A 19,570-nucleotide genomic window follows, 5' to 3' on the forward strand; every position below is an offset into this window, starting at 1 on the left:
CCCAAATGTACAGTATGTTTTATTCATAATTGCAAAGGTCCAATCAACACAGGACCTCTCTAGCTGGTCTTGGGGCATGCTAATACCCCCACACACCAAGGCACAAGACTGTACTTTGATAGGAAATGTAAAAAATTGGGATGCCCATTTGGGAATCTTTTTTGATTCCCAAATGGACAGTATGGTTCTGGTACTTGCAAAGGTGCAATCAACTCAGGACCCATCTAGCTGGTCTTGGGGCATGCTAAGACCCCCACACACCAAGGCACAATACTCTACTTTGATAGGAAATGTAAAAAATGTGCAATTTGTGAAAGATTCCCAAATGTCAAAAGAGTCCCCAATGGGGATTCCCATATGTCACAAAGATTCCCAAATGTCACCATTCAAATCCAATAGGGATTCCCAAATGTACAGTATGTTTTTTTCATACTTGCAAAGGTGCAATCAACTCAGGACCCCTCTAGCTGGTCTTGGAGCATGCTAAGACCCCCACACACCAAGGCACAAGACTGTACTTTGATAGGAAATGTCAAAAATGGGATGCCCATTTGGGAATCTTTTTTGATTCCCAAATGGGACAGTATGGTTCTGGTACTTGCAAAGGTGCAATCAACTCAGGACCCATCTAGCTGGTCTTGGGGCATGCTAAGACCCCCACACACCAAGGCACAAGACTGTACTTTGATAGGAAATGTCAAAAATTGGGATGCCCATTTGGGAATCTTTTTTGATTCCCAAATGGGGATTCCCCAATGTCAAAAGAGTCCCATATGGACGCCCCCCCTGCGAGTCCCAAGTGTCAGAAAGAGACCCCAATGTCACCATTCAAATCCAATAGGGATTCCCAAATGTCAAAAGAGTCCCCAATGGGGATTCCCATATGTCACAAAGATTCCCAAATGTCACCATTGAAATCCAATAGGGATTCCCAAATGTACAGTATGTTTTATTCATAATTGCAAAGGTCCAATCAACACAGGACCTCTCTAGCTGGTCTTGGGGCATGCTAATACCCCCACACACCAAGGCACAAGACTGTACTTTGATAGGAAATGTAAAAAATTGGGATGCCCATTTGGGAATCTTTTTTGATTCCCAAATGGACAGTATGGTTCTGGTACTTGCAAAGGTGCAATCAACTCAGGACCCATCTAGCTGGTCTTGGGGCATGCTAAGACCCCCACACACCAAGGCACAATACTCTACTTTGATAGGAAATGTAAAAAATGTGCAATTTGTGAAAGATTCCCAAATGTCAAAAGAGTCCCCAATGGGGATTCCCATATGTCACAAAGATTCCCAAATGTCACCATTCAAATCCAATAGGGATTCCCAAATGTACAGTATGTTTTTTTCATACTTGCAAAGGTGCAATCAACTCAGGACCCCTCTAGCTGGTCTTGGAGCATGCTAAGACCCCCACACACCAAGGCACAAGACTGTACTTTGATAGGAAATGTCAAAAATGGGATGCCCATTTGGGAATCTTTTTTGATTCCCAAATGGGACAGTATGGTTCTGGTACTTGCAAAGGTGCAATCAACTCAGGACCCATCTAGCTGGTCTTGGGGCATGCTAAGACCCCCACACACCAAGGCACAAGACTGTACTTTGATAGGAAATGTCAAAAATTGGGATGCCCATTTGGGAATCTTTTTTGATTCCCAAATGGGGATTCCCCAATGTCAAAAGAGTCCCATATGGACGCCCCCCCTGCAAGTCCCAAGTGTCAGAAAGAGACCCCAATGTCACCATTCAAATCCAATAGGGATTCCCAAATGTCAAAAGAGTCCCCAATGGGGATTCCCATATGTCACAAAGATTCCCAAATGTCACCATTGAAATCCAATAGGGATTCCCAAATGTACAGTATGTTTTTTTCATACTTGCAAAGGTGCAATCAACTCAGGACCCCTCTAGCTGGTCTTGGGGCATGCTAAGACCCCCACACACCAAGGCACAAGACTGTACTTTGATAGGAAATGTAAAAAATTGGGATGCCCATTTGGGAATCTTTTTTGATTCCCAAATGGGACAGTATGGTTCTGGTACTTGCAAAGGTGCAATCAACTCAGGACCCGTCTAGCTGGTCTTGGGGCATGCTAAGACCCCCACACACCAAGGCACAAGACTGTACTTTGATAGGAAATGTCAAAAATGTGCAATTTGTGAAAGATTCCCAAATGTCAAAAGAGTCCCCAATGGGGAGTCCCCAATGTCAAAAGAGTCCCATATGTACGCCCCCCCTGCGAGTCCCAAGTGTCAGAAAGAGACCCCAATGTACGCACCCCTGCGAGTCCCAAGTGTCAAATGATTCCCGGGTGGGCGCGGGAGTGGACGATTCCCCAATGTCAAAAGAGTCCCAAATGTCCCCATTCAAATCCAACAAGGATTCCCAAACGGACGAATGACACCCCGGTGTACGATTCCCCGGTGTCAGAAAGATTCCCCGGTGTCAGTCCCCGGACGACCCCGGAGTGCCCTCCGGTGGCCGAGCCCGGCGGTGCCGATTCCCAAGTGGGCGAAAAATCGGTTCCGTGTCTGAGGCCGTAACGGGAAGTTAAGGAAGCATTAATGTTTCCTGAATTGACGTCAATTTAGGAAGCGTTTCTGTTTCCTGAATTGACATTGCGGTTCTGGTTTTTGCAAAGGTACACTACACTCAAGCCCACTGTAGCTAGTCTCAGGGTATGCTAGAACCCCCACACACCAAGGTGCAAAACTCTAAGTTAATAAGAAGTGTCCAAATTGATGCTGCCATTTTCCATATGGTCAGGGTGAGGTTAAGTTACTTCCTGATGTCCGATTAACTCAGGACCAGCTTAGCTGGTCTCAGGGTGTGCTTAAACACTCACGCAGTAAAGTGCAAGGCTGTACTTTGAAAGGAAGTGTCCAATTTGGTGATGTCAGTTAAGGAAGCATTAATGTTTCCTGAATTGACGTCAATTTAGGAAGCGTTTCTGTTTCCCGAATTGACATTGCGGTTGACCTTTACAACATTTCATGGTGGTCATGACCTTTCTGCTACAACTAGACACTTGATTCCTTTTCTGCTTTAAAGTTGGCTTCGAGGACAATGTGTGACATGCTTTTTGTGCCCATCGGTGCATGGCAAGACACTGAAAATGAGCCTCAAAGTTTGCAAGGTCGCCATGTTTCCCAAAATGACACTGTGTCCATTAGGGAACAGTTTTGTGTACATTAAATATTACATTACAGGACTTTCTGAAGCCTCAGAGATCCCATATTTCACACACAGAGTGGGGACATGGCCTACTACAGTCATGTGAAGTGAAAACTCTCCAAGTCCCTTGGGGAAAAAAGATTGTTTATTTGAGAAATCTAGGCGAAGACACTGTTAGGCTTATAGCCCGCAACACCCTCTTTCATAGTTGGTCAGATTGGAGTCATTTTTTTTCTGAACATGCGTGAGCTCTGATCTTTTAGTATGTTGTTGCCAGACCCAAGTGGAGTACAGTAGGCTTGGTTTGGACCTGCTGGGACCCAGCATGCCAGTGCCACACAACTGTCATTTTGGGGTACTTTTGCATTGAAAATGTTTTCAATGGGAAATGCTTCTCAAATGGACACCCTTCAAATGATCATATTTCATGTAGAAATTGTCAGAATGGCTTGAAACCTGCACCAAACCCTCAACTCGGAACACAGATTTAGCATGTAGAGCACTGGTTCTGTAAACCCTCTGCATTCCTATATCCTTTCAGGAATGTCCCTCAAGAATGGGACAAGGAGAGCCTTGTAGAGCAGCTTTTGTTATGAAACATATCTCAGATTTGTTTCAGTACATTGATAGTAAGTATCCAATTTGGGATGTCCAGTGTGGTTCTGGGTTTTGCAAAGGTACACTAAACTCAATACCACTGTAGCTGTTCTAAGTGTGTGCTAAAACCCCCTCTCACTAATGTGCATTGCTGTACACCATATGGAAAAAGGTTTCCCCGGTGTAGGATAAGCACCCCCCCATGGACAGTCGATGCTTGCCAAGTTGACCAATGCTTCCCTCGTGGACAGACAATGCTTGCCAAGTGGACCAATGCTTCCCTCGTGGACAGTTGATTGCTTGCCAAGTGGACCAATGCTTCCCTCGTGGACAGTCGATTGCTTGCCAAGTGGACCAATGCTTCCCTCGTGGCCAGTCGATTGCTTGCCAAGTGGACCGATGCTTCCCTCGTGGACGATTGCTTGCCAAGTGGACCAATGCTTCCCTCGTGGACAGTCGATTGCTTGCCAAGTGGACCAATGCTTCCCTCGTGGACAGTTGATTGCTTGCCAAGTGGACCAATGCTTCCCTCGTGGACAGACGATTGCTTGCCAAGTGGACCAATGCTTCCCTCGTGGACAGACGATGCTTGCCAAGTGGACAAATGTGTCCCTCGTGGCCAGTCGATTGCTTGCCAAGTGGACCAATGCTTCCCTCGTGGACGATTGCTTGCCAAGTGGACCAATGCTTCCCTCGTGGACGGACGATGCTTGCCAAGTGGACAGATGCTTCCCTCGCGGACAGCCCCCTGGGGGCCCCGAAGTGACAAATGCTTCCCGGGTGGACGATTGCTTGCCAAGTGGACCGATGCTTCCCTCGTGGACAGTTGACCTTTACAACATTTCATGGTGGTCATGACCTTTCTGCTACAACTAGACACTTGATTCCTTTTCTGCTTTTAAGTTGGCTTCGAGGACAATGTGTGACATGATTTTTGTGCCCATCGGTGCATGGCAAGACACTGACAATGAGCCTCAAAGTTTGCAAGGTCGCCAGGTTTCCCAAAATGACACTGTGTCCATTAGGGAACAGTTTTGTGTACATTAAATATTACATTACAGGACTTTCTGAAGCCTCAGAGATCCCATATTTCACACACAGAGCGGGGACATGGCCTACTACAGTCATGTGAAGTGAAAACTCTCCAAGTCCCTTGGGGAAAAAAGATTGTTTATTTGAGAAATCTAGGCGAAGACACTGTTAGGCTTATAGCCCGCAACACCCTCTTTCATAGTTGGTCAGATTGGAGTCATTTTTTTTCTGAACATGCGTGAGCTCTGATCTTCTAGTATGTTGTTGCCAGACCCAAGTGGAGTACAGTAGGCTTGGTTTGGACCTGCTGGGACCGAGCATGCCAGTGCCACACAACTGTCATTTTGGGGTACTTTTGCATTGAAAATGTTTTCAATGGGAAATGCTTCTCAAATGGACACCCTTCAAATGATCATATTTCATGTAGAAATTGTCAGAATGGCTTGAAACCTGCACCAAACCCTCAACTCGGAACACAGATTTCAGCATGTAGAGCACTGGTTCTGTAAACCCTCTGCATTCCTATATCCTTTCAGGAATGTCCCTCAAGAATGGGACAAGGAGAGCCTTGTAGAGCAGCTTTTGTTATGAAACATATCTCAGATTTGTTTCAGTACATTGATAGTAAGTATCCAATTTGGGATGTCCAGTGTGGTTCTGGGTTTTGCAAAGGTACACTAAACTCAATACCACTGTAGCTGTTCTAAGGGTGTGCTAAAACCCCCTCTCACTAATGTGCATTGCTGTACACCATATGGAAAAAGGTTTCCCCGGTGTAGGATAAGCACCCCCCCATGGACAGTCGATGCTTGCCAAGTTGACCAATGCTTCCCTCGTGGACAGACAATGCTTGCCAAGTGGACCAATGCTTCCCTCGTGGACAGTTGATTGCTTGCCAAGTGGACCAATGCTTCCCTCGTGGACAGTCGATTGCATGCCAAGTGGACCAATGCTTCCCTCGTGGACAGTTGATTGCTTGCCAAGTGGACCAATGCTTCCCTCGTGGACAGACGATGCTTGCCAAGTGGACGAATGTGTCCCTCGTGGCCAGTCGATTGCTTGCCAAGTGGACCGATGCTTCCCTCGTGGACGATTGCTTGCCAAGTGGACCAATGCTTCCCTCGTGGACGGACGATGCTTGCCAAGTGGACAGATGCTTCCCTCGCGGACAGCCCCCCGAAGTGACAAATGCTTCCCGGGTGGACGATTGCTTGCCAAGTGGACCGATGCTTCCCTCGTGGACGATTGCTTGCCAAGTGGACCGATGCTTCCCTCGTGGACGATTGCTTGCCAAGTGGACCGATGCTTCCCTCGTGGACGATTGCTTGCCAAGTGGACCGATGCTTCCCTCGTGGACGATTGCTTGCCAAGTGGACCAATGCTTCCCTCGTGGACGGACGATGCTTGCCAAGTGGACAGATGCTTCCCTCGCGGACAGCCCCCCGAAGTGACAAATGCTTCCCGGGTGGACGGTCCACGGCGCCCTCCGGTGGCGCGGTCGGTATTGCTGCTTCCCAAATGCTTCCCAAATTGACAAAAATCGGTCCGTGGACCGATTCCCTTCCCCCGTTCCGTCCATTTGGGTATCTATTTGCATTGACGGTGGACAAATGTGTCCCCAAATGATTTGGGGTCGTCACTTTGGCATGCGCTGCATGGGGGTCTTTGGGAAACATTTGTCCAATTGGGTTATTTTGTTGTACCGACGTGTTAAGTCCACCTGATGGCAGTCACGTATCCTTAATCAAGTTGGAAACTTTAGACTAGAAGAGTAAACTCTCCGGAAGGGAGGTTTACTCTTCACTGGGCCAAATGGGAAACGTATTGTCCATTTGAGTAGCGATTCAGTCCAGAAGTGGGATTTACAGTACAATGGCCCAAATGGGACACTTGTTGTCCATTTGAGTAGCGATCATGTCCAGAAGTGGGATTTACAGTACAATGGCCCAAATGGTGTACAACCCAGGCAGGTTCCTTGGACGAGTGTACAGCCCAGGCACTTTTCATTCAAAAACGGCGTCCCAGACCGCGCGACCTCTCGGGACGCCGTTTTTGGGCGTGGCCTCGCCAAATCCGAACCGTGCGCCCTCCGGAGGGCGCCGATGAGCCCCCTGGTGGCCAAAAGTGTCTCGGGCCGGTTTTGAGTTTGACCCCCACCGATCGGGCTGACGTCCGGTCAGGGTGGAGGCCCGACCGTGGCCTAACGGCGTGCGGAGTTTCGGACCAATCAGAGAGCTCCATTTTCAAAGTTTTCCGATCGGCACGCCCTTCGGTGAGCGTGATCAGGCCCTCGGGGCCTATGGGCCCTCTGTACGGCGGACCAATCGGAGCGTCCCATATGGGCCAATCGGAGAACGGGGTATTCAGAGCGGTCCGTTCGGCACGAAATCCGGCGTGCGTGATCGGCACCTCGAGGACAAAGGGCCGTACGGGTTTCGGACCGATCGGACCGCTCGATTTCTTTTTATACGCTACAGTACACAGGCGTGTACAGGCGCCACAGCTTTCGTGTACAACAGCAATAGGTTTACATGTAAAAATTAAAATTGCTCCGATTTGCTCGAAACCTATGCACAGTAACAGTACACCATGGAGACATAAACATACTGCCATATCAGCCTCCTAGCCCCTGTCAATTTGGAGATGATGTGTACAGCCGCCATAGGAATGTATGGCGGCTGTACACGCACAATTTCTCCGAAGCAGTGGGGGCTAGGATGCTATAAAGCGGGGGTTCTCAAGTACCAAAGGGTGGGATGAACATACTCTGAGATCAGCCTCCTACTGCTTTGACAACACCTTTAAAAATTAAAAAGATGATGTGTACAACCGCCATAGGAATGTCCTCACCATTGAAACTGTTGCCGTTGTACACATGACCTTTTGAAACAAAGGTCACAGCCCCTGGAGGACCTTTACATGCACAGTACAGACACAGTACTCGGGTCAGTTACTCAGCATGCCCTGCCATTGCAGAATGTGCAGAGCTTTCGTCTCTGCTACCTTCGGTCGGGTTACGGGAAGCGACTTAGGGAGAATGTGTACAGCCGCCGAATTCCTATGGCGCCTGTACACGCACATTGTTTTTCTGTACAGAGGGGGTTCCGAAAGCACTAGAGGCCTCAAAATCGGGTCAGTGGGTCATGAGTGAGTGTCCATCGAGACTGTGCAGAGAAATTTCAGCTAACCCCTCTAGAAAAAAAAAATCCTCACATATCTCCAAATTTGAACCAGGACACTGTCAGGCTCTTAGAGTACAACACCCTTCTGTGCAAGAATTGATCATTTTGATCAATTAAGAAAACCGCTTAATCTTGGGGGCTGACGCTGAAATATGTTGATCCTTGGACACTCTAGAGCAGGGGTCTCAAACTCAAATTGGCTTGGGGCCATTGCTGGTATCGTCAACTCATAGGAGGGCCACTTCAATGTCAACTTCAACTACTACTAACTATAAGAAAGTGCAATATTTCAGAAAATTTCATTTTTCTTTTCCATAACTAGACTCACAACTCAGTCTTTAAATGTTGCAAGACTATTCCATAACTAACGTTTTCATCATACAAATTCAAACCGGTTTCCATTCATTTCTATGTTAACAGTTAGTGCTGCAAATCTTTTTTCCTTACTTTTATTTTATCTTGAATAGGCTTCATTTGTACTTGCAAGATGCATCACTACTGTAAGCCTGCCCTGTACCTGTACTTGCATTTATTAAAGTTCAAGTTTGTTTCCATTTCTTACCAGACACTTGAATTCATTTGTAGGCTACTACTCTATTTCTTGCTGGACATATCTTGAAAGACTGAGACCTTAGCCCTCTTAGCTGTGTGGCTCGTTTTTTCCTCTCGTCTCCCTATGACACTGTTCTCCATGTTTAGTAATGAATAGTGACTTTGTTCTTGCATATCAGGCAGGTAGAATTTACATTGAACTCCACAAAAAATACTGCAATGTCCATATTTCTTGAAACGTCTGTGTTCCTAACGTTAGTTAACCATGAAAACAGCCTCTCGGTGGCGAGCTGCATTCCGTTCATAGTTCATAGTCGCATGGGGATTGATTGCCCCTGTGACTGTATGCAACATTCACCTCGCATGCTGCGCACAATAACATAATTTCGCCCCATGTTTGAGCGACTTGAATTTCGCATTATATGCCTGCCTGCCGGCGCGGTTAACAAGAAATTATTTTGCGGCCCGGATTACATTATATTTCTGACATCATGTCACGGGCCGGATGGAGTGGTGTGGCGGGCCGCAAATGGCCCGCGGGCCGCGAGTTTGAGACCCCTGCTCTAGAGCAATCTAAGTTTTGATTCATATCTGTGGGATGTTTGTAGGCCGTACGGGAAAGGCGTACAGTGCCAATAGGTTTATATGGCGGCTGTACATTCCTTTATTTCCACACTTAACGGAGAGCTAGGAGGCTCCTATCATGCACCAGTTTGGAGAAACAGGCGTGTACAGCCGCCATAGGTCGGTGTACAACCGCCATAGGTTTACATGTTAAAATTAAAATTGCTCGGATTGGCTCGAAACCTATGCACAGTAACAGTACACCATGGAGACATGAACATACTGCCATATCAGCCTCCTAGACCAAGAATCTTTGGAGATATTGACCCGTGTACACTGACATGTGGGGGCTGTACGCGGCCGTTTCTCACGATCGGTTGGGAGTAGGAGGCTGATCTCAGAGTATGTTCATCCCACCCTTTGGTACTTGAGGACCCCCGCTTATTAGCCTCCTAGCCCCCACCACTTTGGAGAAATGTGGCGTGTACCGCCGCCATAGGTTTGTGTACAAAAGCAATGGCGGCTGTACACGCCACATTTCTCCAAAACGGTGGGGGCTAGGAGGCTGTACAGCGGGGGTCTTCAAGTACCAAGGAGTGGCATGAACATACTCTGAGATCAGCCTCCTACCCCCAGCCACTTTGGAGATATTGACCTGAGACAGGCGTGTACAGCCGCCATAGGGCAGTGTACAGCCGCAATAGGTTTGCATGGTGAGTGTACGGGTCAATATCTCCAAAGTGACAGGGGCTAGGAGGCTGATATGGCAGTATGTTCATACCTCCATGGTACTCTTTAAGTGTGCTGTGTTTCGAGGCAATCCGAGCAATTTGAATTTTTGACCAAAATCTCAAAAACTCAAAATTGACTTCCAGCAGCCAAGAGGGTAAAATTCAACTTTCTCCAATCCTTACGGTATTCGGAGGGCTTGTCCCTTATGGTAAGAGGATGCTGAGGTTACATTATGAGCCTCCTACCCCCAGCCACTTTGGAGATATTGGCCTGGACACTCACCATGCAAACCTATTGCGGCTGTACACCGACCTATGGCGGCTGTACACGCCAGTCTCAGGTCAATATCTCCAAAGTGACTAGGGCTAGGAGGCTGATCTCAGAGTATGTTCATCCCACCCTTTGGTACTTGAGGACCCCCGCTTTACAGCCTCCTAGCCCCCACCACTTTGGAGAAATGTGGCGTGTACAGCCGCCATAGGTCGGTGTACAGCCGCAATAGGTTTGCATGGTGAGTGTACGGGTCAATATCTCCAAAGTGCAAGGTCATAGCCTCTCCCAACCACCACCTCATCCCACTAATTCCTAGGCTAGCTTTCAAATGAGACCATCCGTGAAGTTCTACGACGTTCCGTTAATTTCTCGATACATGTCAATGCATTGTCTATACATGTCAATGCATTGTCTATGCGGTGCTTTTTGGTTAGGTTAGGGTTAGGTTGGCAATATCTCCAGAGTGCACGGTCATAGCCTCTCCCAACCACCACCTCATCCCACTAATTCCTAGGCTAGCTTTCAAATGAGACCATCCGTGAAGCTCTACGACGTTCCGTAAATTTTTCGATACATGTCAATGCATTGTCTATACATGTCAATGCATTGTCTATGCGGTGCTTTTTGGTTAGGTTAGGGTTAGGTTGGCAATATCTCCAGAGTGCAAGGTCATAGCCTCTCCCAACCACCACCTCATCCCACTAATTCCTAGGCTAGCTTTCAAATGAGACCATCCGTGAAGCTCTACGACGTTCCTTTAATTTTCTCCAATTTCGATACATGTCAATGCATTGTCTATGCGGTGCTTTTTGGTTAGGTTAGGGTTAGGTTGGCAATATCTCCAGAGTGCAAGGTCATAGCCTCTCCCAACCACCACCTCATCCCACTAATTCCTAGGCTAGCTTTCAAATGAGACCATCCGTGAAGTTCTACGACGTTCCTTTAATTTTCTCCAATTTCGATACATGTCAATGCATTGTCTATGCGGTGCTTTTTGGTTAGGTTAGGGTTAGGTTGGCAATATCTCCAGAATGAAAGGTCATAGCCTCTCCCAACCACCACCTACCCCCACTAATTCCTAGGCTAGCTTTCAAATGAAACCATCCGTGAAGCTCTACGACGTTCCGTTAATTTTGCCCATTTTCTGGCAAACGGTTATAACCAAAGTTATAACCGTTTGCCAGATAGGCTATATCTCCAGTGTAGAAGTTGGTAGCTACTCAGAACCACAACTTCCCCCCACTAATTCCTAGGCTAGCTTTCAAATGAAACCATCCGTGAAGCTCTACGACGTTTCATTAATTTTAACATGTAAACCTATGGCGGTTGTACACCGACCTATGGCGGCTGTACACGCCTGTTTCTCCAAACTGGTGCGGTATAGGAGGCTATCGCTCGGTGATGTTAAAGTAACAAGTGTTGACACTAACATACTGGAATATCAGCCTCCTAGCTCTCCGTTAAGTGTGGAAATAAAGGAATGTACAGCCGCCATATAAACCTATTGGCACTGTACGCCTTTCCCGTACGGCCTACAAACATCTCACAGATATGAATCAAAACTTAGATTGCTCTAGAGTGTCCAAGGATCAACATATTTCAGCGTCAGCCCCCAAGATCAAGCGGTTTTCATTTTGGAAGGGGGGAAGTGTCCAATTTGGTGAGGTCAGTTTAGGAAGCATTAATGTTTCCTGAATTGACGTCAATTTAGGAAGCGTTTCTGTTTCCCGAATTGACATTGCGGTCCTGGTTTTTGCAAAGGTACACTACACTCAAGCCCACTGTAGCTAGTCTCAGGGTATGCTAGAACCCCCACACACCAAGGTGCAATACTCTAAGTTAATAAAAAAGTGTCCAAATTGATGCTGCCATTTGCCATATGGTCAAGGTGAGGTTAAGTTACTTCCTGATGTCCGATTAACTCAGGACCAGCTTAGCTGATCTCAGGGTGTGCTTAAACACTCACACAGTAAAGTGCAAGGCTGTACTTTGAAAGGAAGTGTCCAATTTGGTGATGTCAGTTAAGGAAGCATTAATGTTTCCTGAAATGACGTCAATTTAGGAAGCGTTTCTGTTTCCCGAATTGACATTGCGGTTCTGGTTTTTGCAAAGGTACACTACACTCAAGCCCACTGTAGCTAGTCTCTGGGTATGCTAGAACCCCCACACACCAAGGTGCAATACTCTAAGTTAATAAAAAAGTGTCCAAATTGATGCTGCCATTTGCCATATGGTCAAGGTGAGGTTAAGTTACTTCCTGATGTCCGATTAACTCAGGACCAGCTTAGCTGGTCTCAGGGTTTGCTTAAACACTCACACAGTAAAGTGCAAGGCTGTACTGTGAAAGGAAGTGTCCAATTTGGTGATGTCAGTTAAGGAAGCATTAATGTTTCCTGAATTGACGTCGATTTAGGAAGCGTTTCTGTTTCCCGAATTGACATTGCGGTTCTGGTCTTTGCAAAGGTACACTACACTCAAGCCCACTGTAGCTAGTCTCAGGGCATGCTAAAACCCCCACACACCAAGGTAAAATACTCTAAGTTAATAAGAAGTGTCCAAATTGATGGCGTCCATTTGCCATATGGTCAAGGTGTGGTTTGGGTACTTCCTGAGGTCCAATCAACTCAGGACCAGCTTAGCTGGTCTCAGGGTGTGCTTAAACACTCACACAGTAAAGTGCAAGGCTGTACTTTGAAAGGAAGTGTCCAATTTAGTGATGTCAGTTAAGGAAGCATTAATGTTTCCTGAATTGACGTCTATTTAGGAAGCGTTTCTGTTTCCTGAATTGACATTGCGGTTCTGGTTTTTGCAAAGGTACACTACACTCAAGCCCACTGTAGCTAGTCTCAGGGTATGCTAGAACCCCCACACACCAAGGTGCAAAACTCTAAGTTAATAAGAAGTGTCCAAATTGATGCTGCCATTTGCCATATGGTCAGGGTGAGGTTAAGTTACTTCCTGATGTCCGATTAACTCAGGACCAGCTTAGCTGGTCTCAGGGTGTGCTTAAACACTCACGCAGTAAAGTGCAAGGCTGTACTTTGAAAGGAAGTGTCCAATTTGGTGATGTCAGTTAAGGAAGCATTAATGTTTCCTGAATTGACGTCAATTTAGGAAGCGTTTCTGTTTCCCGAATTGACATTGCGGTTGACCTTTACAACATTTCATGGTGGTCATGACCTTTCTGCTACAACTAGACACTTGATTCCTTTTCTGCTTTAAAGTTGGCTTCGAGGACAATGTGTGACATGATTTTTGTGCCCATCGGTGCATGGCAAGACACTGAAAATGAGCCTCAATGTTTGCAAGGTCGCCATGTTTCCCAAAATGACACTGTGTCCATTAGGGAACAGTTTTGTGTACATTAAATATTACATTACAGGACTTTCTGAAGCCTCAGAGATCCCATATTTCACACACAGAGTGGGGACATGGCCTACTACAGTCATGTGAAGTGAAAACTCTCCAAGTCCCTTGGGGAAAAAAGATTGTTTATTTGAGAAATCTAGGCGAAGACACTGTTAGGCTTATAGCCCGCAACACCCTCTTTCATAGTTGGTCAGATTGGAGTCATTTTTTTTCTGAACATGCGTGAGCTCTGATCTTTTAGTATGTTGTTGCCAGACCCAAGTGGAGTACAGTAGGCTTGGTTTGGACCTGCTGGGACCCAGCATGCCAGTGCCACACAACTGTCATTTTGGGGTACTTTTGCATTGAAAATGTTTTCAATGGGAAATGCTTCTCAAATGGACACCCTTCAAATGATCATATTTCATGTAGAAATTGTCAGAATGGCTTGAAACCTGCACCAAACCCTCAACTCGGAACACAGATTTAGCATGTAGAGCACTGGTTCTGTAAACCCTCTGCATTCCTATATCCTTTCAGGAATGTCCCTCAAGAATGGGACAAGGAGAGCCTTGTAGAGCAGCTTTTGTTATGAAACATATCTCAGATTTGTTTCAGTACATTGATAGTAAGTATCCAATTTGGGATGTCCAGTGTGGTTCTGGGTTTTGCAAAGGTACACTAAACTCAATACCACTGTAGCTGTTCTAAGTGTGTGCTAAAACCCCCTCTCACTAATGTGCATTGCTGTACACCATATGGAAAAAGGTTTCCCCGGTGTAGGATAAGCACCCCCCCATGGACAGTCGATGCTTGCCAAGTTGACCAATGCTTCCCTCGTGGACAGACAATGCTTGCCAAGTGGACCAATGCTTCCCTCGTGGACAGTTGATTGCTTGCCAAGTGGACCAATGCTTCCCTCGTGGACAGTCGATTGCTTGCCAAGTGGACCAATGCTTCCCTCGTGGCCAGTCGATTGCTTGCCAAGTGGACCGATGCTTCCCTCGTGGACGATTGCTTGCCAAGTGGACCAATGCTTCCCTCGTGGACAGTCGATTGCTTGCCAAGTGGACCAATGCTTCCCTCGTGGACAGTTGATTGCTTGCCAAGTGGACCAATGCTTCCCTCGTGGACAGACGATGCTTGCCAAGTGGACAAATGTGTCCCTCGTGGCCAGTCGATTGCTTGCCAAGTGGACCAATGCTTCCCTCGTGGACGATTGCTTGCCAAGTGGACCAATGCTTCCCTCGTGGACGGACGATGCTTGCCAAGTGGACAGATGCTTCCCTCGCGGACAGCCCCCTGGGGGCCCCGAAGTGACAAATGCTTCCCGGGTGGACGATTGCTTGCCAAGTGGACCGATGCTTCCCTCGTGGACAGTTGACCTTTACAACATTTCATGGTGGTCATGACCTTTCTGCTACAACTAGACACTTGATTCCTTTTCTGCTTTTAAGTTGGCTTCGAGGACAATGTGTGACATGATTTTTGTGCCCATCGGTGCATGGCAAGACACTGACAATGAGCCTCAAAGTTTGCAAGGTCGCCAGGTTTCCCAAAATGACACTGTGTCCATTAGGGAACAGTTTTGTGTACATTAAATATTACATTACAGGACTTTATGAAGCCTCAGAGATCCCATATTTCACACACAGAGCGGGGACATGGCCTACTACAGTCATGTGAAGTGAAAACTCTCCAAGTCCCTTGGGGAAAAAAGATTGTTTATTTGAGAAATCTAGGCGAAGACACTGTTAGGCTTATAGCCCGCAACACCCTCTTTCATAGTTGGTCAGATTGGAGTCATTTTTTTTCTGAACATGCGTGAGCTCTGATCTTTTAGTATGTTGTTGCCAGACCCAAGTGGAGTACAGTAGGCTTGGTTTGGACCTGCTGGGACCGAGCATGCCAGTGCCACACAACTGTCATTTTGGGGTACTTTTGCATTGAAAATGTTTTCAATGGGAAATGCTTCTCAAATGGACACCCTTCAAATGATCATATTTCATGTAGAAATTGTCAGAATGGCTTGAAACCTGCACCAAACCCTCAACTCGGAACACAGATTTCAGCATGTAGAGCACTGGTTCTGTAAACCCTCTGCATTCCTATATCCTTTCAGGAATGTCCCTCAAGAATGGGACAAGGAGAGCCTTGTAGAGCAGCTTTTGTTATGAAACATATCTCAGATTTGTTTCAGTACATTGATAGTAAGTATCCAATTTGGGATGTCCAGTGTGGTTCTGGGTTTTGCAAAGGTACACTAAACTCAATACCACTGTAGCTGTTCTAAGGGTGTGCTAAAACCCCCTCTCACTAATGTGCATTGCTGTACACCATATGGAAAAAGGTTTCCCCGCTGTAGGATAAGCACCCCCCCATGGACAGTCGATGCTTGCCAAGTTGACCAATGCTTCCCTCGTGGACAGACAATGCTTGCCAAGTGGACCAATGCTTCCCTCGTGGACAGTTGATTGCTTGCCAAGTGGACCAATGCTTCCCTCGTGGACAGTCGATTGCATGCCAAGTGGACCAATGCTTCCCTCGTGGACAGTTGATTGCTTGCCAAGTGGACCAATGCTTCCCTCGTGGACAGTCGATTGCATGCCAAGTGGACCAATGCTTCCCTCGTGGACAGACGATGCTTGCCAAGTGGACGAATGTGTCCCTCGTGGCCAGTCGATTGCTTGCCAAGTGGACCGATGCTTCCCTCGTGGACGATTGCTTGCCAAGTGGACCAATGCTTCCCTCGTGGACGGACGATGCTTGCCAAGTGGACAGATGCTTCCCTCGCGGACAGCCCCCCGAAGTGACAAATGCTTCCCGGGTGGACGATTGCTTGCCAAGTGGACCGATGCTTCCCTCGTGGACGATTGCTTGCCAAGTGGACCGATGCTTCCCTCGTGGACGATTGCTTGCCAAGTGGACCGATGCTTCCCTCTTGGACGATTGCTTGCCAAGTGGACCGATGCTTCCCTCGTGGACGATTGCTTGCCAAGTGGACCAATGCTTCCCTCGTGGACGGACGATGCTTGCCAAGTGGACAGATGCTTCCCTCGCGGACAGCCCCCCGAAGTGACAAATGCTTCCCGGGTGGACGGTCCACGGCGCCCTCCGGTGGCGCGGTCGGTATTGCTGCTTCCCAAATGCTTCCCAAATTGACAAAAATCGGTCCGTGGACCGATTCCCTTCCCCCGTTCCGTCCATTTGGGTATCTATTTGCATTGACGGTGGACAAATGTGTCCCCAAATGATTTGGGGTCGTCACTTTGGCATGCGCTGCATGGGGGTCTTTGGGAAACATTTGTCCAATTGGGTTATTTTGTTGTACCGACGTGTTAAGTCCACCTGATGGCAGTCACGTATCATTAATCAAGTTGGAAACTTTAGACTAGAAGAGTAAACTCTCCGGAAGGGAGGTTTACTCTTCACTGGGCCAAATGGGAAACGTATTGTCCATTTGAGTAGCGATTCAGTCCAGAAGTGGGATTTACAGTACAATGGCCCAAATGGGACACTTGTTGTCCATTTGAGTAGCGATCATGTCCAGAAGTGGGATTTACAGTACAATGGCCCAAATGGTGTACAACCCAGGCAGGTTCCTTGGACGAGTGTACAGCCCAGGCACTTTTCATTCAAAAACGGCGTCCCAGACCGCGCGACCTCTCGGGACGCCGTTTTTGGGCGTGGCCTCGCCAAATCCGAACCGTGCGCCCTCCGGAGGGCGCCGATGAGCCCCCTGGTGGCCAAAAGTGTCTCGGGCCGGTTTTGAGTTTGACCCCCACCGATCGGGCTGACGTCCGGTCAGGGTGGAGGCCCGACCGTGGCCTAACGGCGTGCGGAGTTTCGGACCAATCAGAGAGCTCCATTTTCAAAGTTTTCCGATCGGCACGCCCTTCGGTGAGCGTGATCAGGCCCTCGGGGCCTATGGGCCCTCTGTACGGCGGACCAATCGGAGCGTCCCATATGGGCCAATCGGAGAACGGGGTATTCAGAGCGGTCCGTTCGGCACGAAATCCGGCGTGCGTGATCGGCACCTCGAGGACAAAGGGCCGTACGGGTTTCGGACCGATCGGACCGCTCGATTTCTTTTAATACGCTACAGTACACAGGCGTGTACAGGCGCCACAGCTTTCGTGTACAACAGCAATAGGTTTACATGTAAAAATTAAAATTGCTCCGATTTGCTCGAAACCTATGCACAGTAACAGTACACCATGGAGACATAAACATACTGCCATATCAGCCTCCCAGCCCCTGTCAATTTGGAGATGATGTGTACAGCCGCCATAGGAATGTATGGCGGCTGTACACGCACAATTTCTCCGAAGCAGTGGGGGCTAGGATGCTATAAAGCGGGGGTTCTCAAGTACCAAAGGGTGGGATGAACATACTCTGAGATCAGCCTCCTACTGCTTTGACAACACCTTTAAAAATTAAAAAGATGATGTGTACAACCGCCATAGGAATGTCCTCACCATTGAAACTGTTGCCGTTGTACACATGACCTTTTGAAACAAAGGTCACAGCCCCTGGAGGACCTTTACATGCACAGTACAGACACAGTACTCGGGTCAGTTACTCAGCATGCCCTGCCATTGCAGAATGTGCAGAGCTTTCGTCTCTGCTACCTTCGGTCGGGTTACGGGAAGCGACTTAGGGAGAATGTGTACAGCCGCCGAATTCCTATGGCGCCTGTACACGCACATTGTTTTTCTGTACAGAGGGGGTTCCGAAAGCACTAGAGGCCTCAAAATCGGGTCAGTGGGTCATGAGTGAGTGTCCATCGAGACTGTGCAGAGAAATTTCAGCTAACCCCTCTAGAAAAAAAAAATCCTCACATATCTCCAAATTTGAACCAGGACACTGTCAGGCTCTTAGAGTACAACACCCTTCTGTGCAAGAATTGATCATTTTGATCAATTAAGAAAACCGCTTAATCTTGGGGGCTGACGCTGAAATATGTTGATCCTTGGACACTCTAGAGCAATCTAAGTTTTGATTCATATCTGTGGGATGTTTGTAGGCCGTACGGGAAAGGCGTACAGTGCCAATAGGTTTATATGGCGGCTGTACATTCCTTTATTTCCACACTTAACGGAGAGCTAGGAGGCTCCTATCATGCACCAGTTTGGAGAAACAGGCGTGTACAGCCGCCATAGGTCGGTGTACAACCGCCATAGGTTTACATGTTAAAATTAAAATTGCTCGGATTGGCTCGAAACCTATGCACAGTAACAGTACACCATGGAGACATGAACATACTGCCATATCAGCCTCCTAGACCAAGAATCTTTGGAGATATTGACCCGTGTACACTGACATGTGGGGGCTGTACGCGGCCGTTTCTCACGATCGGTTGGGAGTAGGAGGCTGATCTCAGAGTATGTTCATCCCACCCTTTGGTACTTGAGGACCCCCGCTTATTAGCCTCCTAGCCCCCACCACTTTGGAGAAATGTGGCGTGTACCGCCGCCATAGGTTTGTGTACAAAAGCAATGGCGGCTGTACACGCCACATTTCTCCAAAACGGTGGGGGCTAGGAGGCTGTACAGCGGGGGTCTTCAAGTACCAAGGAGTGGCATGAACATACTCTGAGATCAGCCTCCTACCCCCAGCCACTTTGGAGATATTGACCTGAGACAGGCGTGTACAGCCGCCATAGGGCAGTGTACAGCCGCAATAGGTTTGCATGGTGAGTGTACGGGTCAATATCTCCAAAGTGACAGGGGCTAGGAGGCTGATATGGCAGTATGTTCATACCTCCATGGTACTCTTTAAGTGTGCTGTGTTTCGAGGCAATCCGAGCAATTTGAATTTTTGACCAAAATCTCAAAAACTCAAAATTGACTTCCAGCAGCCAAGAGGGTAAAATTCAACTTTCTCCAATCCTTACGGTATTCGGAGGGCTTGTCCCTTATGGTAAGAGGATGCTGAGGTTACATTATGAGCCTCCTACCCCCAGCCACTTTGGAGATATTGGCCTGGACACTCACCATGCAAACCTATTGCGGCTGTACACCGACCTATGGCGGCTGTACACGCCAGTCTCAGGTCAATATCTCCAAAGTGACTAGGGCTAGGAGGCTGATCTCAGAGTATG

This window comes from Borostomias antarcticus (assembly GCF_949987555.1).
Source record: "Borostomias antarcticus genome assembly, contig: scaffold_58, whole genome shotgun sequence".
NCBI lineage: Eukaryota > Metazoa > Chordata > Actinopteri > Stomiiformes > Stomiidae > Borostomias > Borostomias antarcticus.